The following is a 6,140-nucleotide window of genomic DNA, read 5'->3' on the forward strand; positions in this document are numbered from 1 at the left end:
GTGCCAGAAGCAGAAAGGGAACAGGAGGGAGGAAACACTGAGCAATTATTTTCTGCCTGGAGGTGGAAAGTGTATGATCAACGGCCACATGACCGTGATCTTGCAGAGTTACTCCACCTCAAGAATTGCATTTGGTGAACGTCTCGGAACACACATACTCATTCAAGCAAATGAGAAATAAGTGCACTCAGGCTATCCGGAAGGCCAATGTTAGTTACTTTAAGGAGCAGTTCTCTCTCTGTGGGTCTAGCCCCAAGAAGTTCTGGAGAACGGTTAAAGACCTGGAGAATAAACCCTCCTCCTCACAGCTGCCCATGTTCCTTAAAGTTGATGATGTGGTTGTTACTGACAGTAAGCACATGGCTGAGCTCTTTAATCACCACTTCGTTAGGTCGGGATTCCTATTTGACTCAGCCACGCCTCCTTGCCCGTCCAACATTTCCTCATCTCCCACCCCTTCTAATGTGACTATCCCCGATGCTTCTCCCTCTTTTTCCTCTGCCCTGCAACAAAGTTTCTCCCTGCAGGCAGTCACTGAGTCTGAGGTGCTAAAGAAGCTCCTGAAACTTGACCTAAAAAAACACCTAGGTCAGATGGTTTAGACCCTTTCTTATTTAAGGTTGCTACCCCTATCATCGCCAAGCCTATCTCCAACCTTTTTAACCTTTCTGGGGAGGTTCCCCTTGCTTGGAAGGCAACCACGGTTTGTTCTTTATTTAAAGGGGGAGATCAAGCTGATCCTAACTGTTATAGGCCTATTTCTATTTTGCCCTGTTTATCAAAAGTGTTGGAAAAACTTGTCAATAATCAACTGACTGACTTTCTTGATGTCTTCAGTATTCGCTCTGGCATGCAATCTGGTTTCTGCTCAGGTTATGGATGTATCACGGTAACATTAAAGGTCCTCAATGATGCCACCATTGCCCTTGATTCTAAGCAATGTTGTACTGCTATTTTTATTGACTTGGCCAAAGCTTTGATATGGTAGATCATTCCATTCTTGGGAGTATTGGTGTCTCTGAGGGGTGTTTGGCCTGGTTTGCTAACTATCTCTCTTAAAGAGTGCAGTGTATAAAGTCAGAAAATCTGCTGTCTCAGCCACTGTCTGTCACCAAGGAAGTACCCCAAGGCTCAATCCTAGGCCCCACTCTCTTCTCAATTTACATCAACAACATAGCTCAGGCAGTAGGAAGCTCTCTCCTCCATTTATATGCAGATGATACAGTCTTATACTCAGCTGGCCCCTCCCCGGATTTTGTGTTAAATGCTCTACAACAAAGCTTTCTTAGTGTCCAACAAGATTTCTCCAACATTAACCTGGTTCTGAACACCTCCAAACAAATGTGGTTTGGTAAGAAAAATGCCGTCTCCCCACAGGTGTGATTACTACCTCTGAGGGTTTAGAGCTTGAGGTAGTCACCTCATACAAGTACTTGGGAGTATGGCTAGATGGTACATTGTCCTTCTCTCAAATCAAATCAAATCCAATCCAATTTTATTTGTCACATACACATGGTTAGCAGATGTTAATGCGAGTGTAGCGAAATGCTTGTGCTTCTAGTTCCGACCATGCAGTAATAACCAACAAGTAATCTAACTAACAATTCCAAAACTACTGTCTTATACACAGTGTAAGGGGATAAAGAATATGTACATAAGGATATATGAATGAGTGATGGTACAGAGCAGCATAGGCAAGATACAGTAGATGGTATCGAGTACAGTATATACATATGAGATGAATATGTAAACAAAGTGGCATAGTTAAAGTGGCTAGTGATACATGTATTACATAAGGATGCAGTCGATGATATAGAGTACAGTATATACGTATGCATATGAGATGAATAATGTAGGGTAAGTAACATTATATAAGGTAGCATTGTTTAAAGTGGCTAGTGATATATTTACATCATTTCCCATCAATTCCCATTATTAAAGTGGCTGGAGTTGAGTCAGTGTCAGTGTCAGTGTGTTGGCAGCAGCCACTCAATGTTAGTGGTGGCTGTTTAACAGTCTGATGGCCTTGAGATAGAAGCTGTTTTTCAGTCTCTCGGTCCCAGCTTTGATGCACCTGTACTGACCTCGCCTTCTGGATGATAGCGGGGTGAACAGGCAGTGGCTCAGGTGGTTGATGTCCTGGTGTAAGTGTCCTGGAGGGCAGGTAGTTTGCCCCCGGTGATGCGTTGTGCAGACCTCACTACCCTCTGGAGAGCCTTACGGTTGAGGGCGGAGCAGTTGCCGTACCAGGCGGTGATACAGCCCGCCAGGATGCTCTCGATTGTGCATCTGTAGAAGTTTGTGAGTGCTTTTGGCGACAAGCCGAATTTCTTCAGCCTCCTGAGGTTGAAGAGGCGCTGCTGCGCCTTCTTCACGATGCTGTCTGTGTGAGTGGACCAATTCAGTTTGTCTGTGATGTGTATGCCGAGGAACTTAAAACTTGCTACCCTCTCCACTACTGTTCCATCGATGTGGATAGGGGGGTGTTCCCTCTGCTGTTTCCTGAAGTCTACGATCATCTCCTTAGTTTTGTTGAGATTATTTTCCTGACACCACACTCCGAGGGCCCTCACCTCCTCCCTGTAGGCCGTCTCGTCGTTGTTGGTAATCAGCACATATCAGCACATATCAAAGCTGCAGACTAAAGTTCAATCTAGACTTGATTTCCTCTATCGTAATCACTCATCTTTCACCCAAACTAACCCTGACTCAGATGACCATCCTACCCATGCTAGATTACGGAGACATAATTTATAGATCGGCAGGTAAGGGTGCTCTCGAGTGGCTAGATGTGCTTTACCATTCGGCCATCAGATTTGCCACCAATGCTCCTTATAGGACACATCACTGCACTCTATACTCCTCTGTAAACTGGTCAATTCTGTATACCCGTCGCAAGACCCACTGGTTGATGCTTGTTCATAAAACCCTCTTAGGCCTCACTCCCCCCTATCTGAGATATATACTGCAGCCCTCATCCTCCACATACAACCCCCGTTCTGACAGTCACATTCTGTTAAAGGTCCCCAAAGCACACACATCCCTGGGTCTCTCGTCTTTTCAGTTCGCTGCAGCTAGCGACTGGAACGAGCTGCAACAAACACTCAAACGGGACAGTTTTATCTCAATCTCTTCATTCAAAGACTCAATCAGTAACAATCTTACTGACAGTTTGTGGCTGCTTTGCGTGATGTATTGTTGTCTCTACCTCCTTGCCCTTTGTGCTGTTGTCTGTGCCCAATAACATTTGTACCATGTTTTGTGCTGCTACCATGTGTTGCTGCCTTGCTATGTTGTTGTCTTAGGGCTCTCTTTATGTAGTGTTTTGTTGTCTCGTCGTGATGTGTGTTTTTTCCTATATTTCTTTTTCTTTTTCTTTTGTTAATCCCAGCCCCCGTCCCCGCAGGAGGCCTTTTGGTTGGTCGTCATTGTAAATAAGAATTTGTTCCTAACTGACTTGCCTAGTTAAATAAAGGTTAAATAAATATATTACAAATTGAAATGACCAAATGTCCCTCCTGGATGCAATGGATGCTGGCTGCAGAGACATCTCAGCTGAAGACTGCCAGGGGTGGATGAGGCAGGCCAAGCGTTTCTATCCAAGGTGCAGAGACATCTCAGCTGAAGACTGCCAGGGGTGGATGAGGCAGGCCAAGTGTTTCTATCCAAGGTGCAGAGACATCTCAGCTGAAGACTGCCAGGGGTGGATGAGGCAGGCCAAGCGTTTCTATCCAAGGTGCAGAGACATCTCAGCTGAAGACTGCCAGGGGTGGATGAGGCAGGCCAAGCGTTTCTATCCAAGGTGCAGAGACATCTCAGCTGAAGACTGCCAGGGGTGGATGAGGCAGGCCAAGCGTTTCTATCCAAGGTGCAGAGACATCTCAGCTGAAGACTGCCAGGGGTGGATGAGGCAGGCCAAGCGTTTCTATCCAAGGTGCAGAGACATCTCAGCTGAAGACTGCCAGGGGTGGATGAGGCAGGCCAAGCGTTTCTATCCAAGGTGCAGAGACATCTCAGCTGAAGACTGCCAGGGGTGGATGAGGCAGGCCAAGTGTTTCTATCCAAGGTGCAGAGACTTTTCAGCTGAAGACTGCCAGGGGTGGATGAGACATGACAAGCGTTTCTATCCAAGTTGCAGAGACATCTGAGCTGAAGACTGCCAGGGGTGCATGAGGCAGGCCAAGCGTTTCTATCCAAGGTGCAGAGACATCTCAGCTGAAGACTGTCAGGGGTGGATGAGGCAGGCCAAGTGTTTCTATCCAAGGTGCAGACATCTCAGCTGAAGACTGCCAGGGGTGGATAAGGCAGGCCAAGCGTTACTATCCAAGGTGCATAGCGAGAGACGATATAAGATGTGATGTGGACGAGAACATGTGGCCAAATGCTGAAGATGGTATAGATTAGAACAGAACGGGGCATTTTACTGTTTTTCCCTTCTGTGCCTTTTTTACTGTAAATGTGTTTTATTTTTACACAGTTGGAACCAAAGGCCATGTATGTTGGAGGTGTTGTTGAACCAAAGGCCATGTATGTTGGATGTGTTGTTGAACCAAAGGCCATGTATGTTGGATGTGTTGTTGAACCAAAGGCCATGTATGTTGGATGTGTTGTTGAACCAAAGGTCATGTATGTTGGATGTGTTGTTGAACCAAAGGCCATGTATGTTGGATGTGTTGTTGAACCAAAGGTCATGTATGTTGGATGTGTTGTTGAACCAAAGGCCATGTATGTTGGATGTGTTGTTGAACCAAAGGCCATGTGTGTTGGATGTGTTGTTGAACCAAAGGCCATGTATGTTGGATGTGTTGTTGAACCAAAGGCCATGTATGTTGGAGGTGTTGTTGAACCAAAGGCCATGTATGTTGGATGTGTTGTTGAACCAAAGGTCATGTATGTTGGATGTGTTGTTGAACCAAAGGTCATGTATGTTGGATGTGTTGTTGAACCAAAGGCCATTTATGTTGGATGTGTTGTTGAACCAAAGGTCATGTATGTTGGATGTGTTGTTGAACCAAAGGCCATGTATGTTGGATGTGTTGTTGAACCAAAGGCCATGTATGTTGGATGTGTTGTTGAACCAAAGGCCATGTATGTTGGATGTGTTGTTGAACCAAAGGCCATGTATGTTGGATGTGTTGTTGAACCAAAGGTCATGTATGTTGGATGTGTTGTTGAACCAAAGGTCATGTGTGTTGGATGTGTTGTTGAACCAAAGGCCATGTATGTTGGATGTGTTGTTGAACCAAAGGCCATGTATGGTGGATGTGTTGTTGAACCAAAGGCCATGTATGTTGGAGGTGTTGTTGAACCAAAGGTCATGTATGTTGGATGTGTTGTTGAGCCAAAGGTCATGTATGTTGGATGTGTTGTTGAACCAAAGGCCATGTATGTTGGAGGTGTTGTTGAACCAAAGGCCATGTATGTTGGAGGTGTTGTTGAACCAAAGGCCATGTATGTTGGAGGTGTTGTTGAACCAAAGGCCATGTATGTTGGATGTGTTGTTGAACCAAAGGTCATGTATGTTGGATGTGTTGTTGAACCAAAGGTCATGTATGTTGGAGGTGTTGTTGAACCAAAGGCCATGTATGTTGGAGGTGTTGTTGAACCAAAGGTCATGTATGTTGGATGTGTTGTTGAACCAAAGGTCATGTATGTTGGAGGTGTTGTTGAACCAAAGGCCATGTATGTTGGAGGTGTTGTTGAACCAAAGACCATGTATGTTGGATATGTTGTTGAACCAAAGGCCATGTATGTTGGATGTGTTGTTGAACCAAAGGTAATGTATGTTGGAGGTGTTGTTGAACCAAAGGCCATGTATGTTGGAGGTGTTGTTGAACCAAAGGCCATGTATGTTGGATGTGTTGTTGAACCAAAGGCCATGTGTGTTGGATGTGTTGTTGAACCAAAGGCCATGTGTGTTGGATGTGTTGTTGAACCAAAGGCCATGTGTGTTGGATGTGTTGTTGAACCAAAGGTCATGTATGTTGGATGTGTTGTTGAACCAAAGGCCATGTGTGTTGAATGTGTTGTTGAACCAAAGGCCATGTATGTTGGATGTGTTGTTGAACCAAAGGCCATGTATGTTGGAGGTGTTGTTGAACCAAAGGCCATGTGTGTTGGATGTGTTGTTGAACCAAAGG

The sequence above is a fragment of the Oncorhynchus kisutch genome, unplaced genomic scaffold, assembly GCF_002021735.2.
Source record: "Oncorhynchus kisutch isolate 150728-3 unplaced genomic scaffold, Okis_V2 scaffold1846, whole genome shotgun sequence".
Lineage (NCBI taxonomy): Eukaryota > Metazoa > Chordata > Actinopteri > Salmoniformes > Salmonidae > Oncorhynchus > Oncorhynchus kisutch.